The sequence below is a fragment of the Adiantum capillus-veneris genome, chromosome 11, assembly GCF_014529385.1.
Source record: "Adiantum capillus-veneris isolate H3 chromosome 11, ASM1452938v2, whole genome shotgun sequence".
Lineage (NCBI taxonomy): Eukaryota > Viridiplantae > Streptophyta > Polypodiopsida > Polypodiales > Pteridaceae > Adiantum > Adiantum capillus-veneris.
In genome coordinates this window covers 9,812,418-9,813,872 of record NC_140941.1, presented here as the reverse complement: position 1 = coordinate 9,813,872, position 1,455 = coordinate 9,812,418, and the positions used below count along the sequence as shown (strand labels likewise).

The following is a 1,455-nucleotide window of genomic DNA, read 5'->3' as shown; positions in this document are numbered from 1 at the left end:
CTTTGGGGCTCATCCCTCCTTTGTAGGGATGCCTTTGACTTATGAGACACAAGCACCTTAGTCAGCAAGCACGACAAAGCACATCAAGCTTGGGTAGTGTTTTCATGAGCAGTTCAAGATCCTTAGTCGGAAAGCACGACAATCACCCCAAGCATCTTAGTCACAGCAAGCACGACAAGCACCTCAAGCACCTTAGTCATCAAGCATGGCAATCACCTCAAGCACCTTAGTACATTCTGTATACAACGGCCTTGAAGCACTAGCTGCTAGCGCATTGGGTCAGTAGGCGTGTATCGGTCTATAATCACATGCCCAGACTCCCGAGGTGATACACAAATGATGCTAATATGACCAGTCTGATTACTTTGTTCCAAGCGCAATTCACCTCCAAACCCATGCATAACGTTACCTCCTTGTAGAGAGTGGCAATGTCACCTTGTCACCAGTAAAGGCGTTGCTGAGGATTAAAAAGTGGACATTTGTGGATGGAGGATCAAGAATGCACTCTCAGCAGACCAAACTCCCCAAATTGCAAATTGGCTCGATACGATTGGGATGCAAATCTCTGTTCAAGGAGCGATGTGCCGGGTGTGGTAACCAGTGCCATGTATTCCAGCTTGGGTCAAATGCTACGGTGTCATATTGAGGAGGATAGAAGGTACTTTGGGGTCTAGCAACCATGCAGTAAAACTAGGGTAGGTGCAATATGGGCCTGCTAGCATATATATTTTTGAGAGAAACGCATGACGAAGACGTGCATATATGACGAGAGAGAGAGAGAGTTAGTTTTAATAGCCTGGACATGACCGATCTGTAATAAACTGCAAATGCAAGAGTATAGAAGTTACGGGTTGGTGGGCTGAGGATTAAGGCGGCCGAAGAGTGTTGCAATGGCGTGGGTGAAGGAGGGATGAACTGCACGCAGGCGAAGCAACTCCCTAATGGGGAGACTCGGGAGCAACTCGTAGACTAGAAGATCTTTAGGCAGGAAGATATGGTCATGGCCTGCAGTACTTGATGAGGATGAGGTCGAAGGTGGGAAGGCTGTAGTTATTCTCGGTGGTAAAGTGGCCATTGTTATGTTAATTTGAAGTTGCTGCTCGGTCTCCATCAAACGCTGTATCTTCATTTTGCAGAGAAACAATGTTTTAAATTTTCACACAAGAAATTACAAGTGATAACTTTTATATACATTGGGTCCAGCTAAGAACTTGCGTCTTGTTGGGGATGGCCTCACCCACTATAGGGTCAAATTTAATCCTCCTAGCGATCGAGTAAAAGTCATTTCATCTCGACAAATCAACTCCCGATTTATTCATCATAGGGATTCATAGTGGTTCCAGTACTTTAAAATGCTTCAGATAGTGCTTTGAAGTGCTCCATAGTGCCTCATGCTGCTCCACAGTGTTTCTACATGGTGCCCAAGAGTGTGTAACAATGCTTAATAGTGCTTCA

At 45.4% G+C, this 1,455-nt stretch overlaps 1 pseudogene; it reads right to left on the bottom strand.

Moving 5' to 3' along the window:
* Nucleotides 1-212: 212 nt before the first annotated feature.
* On the bottom strand, nucleotides 213-1,129 carry LOC147446871 (uncharacterized; annotated as a pseudogene).
* Between the last annotated feature and the right edge of the window lie 326 nt (nucleotides 1,130-1,455).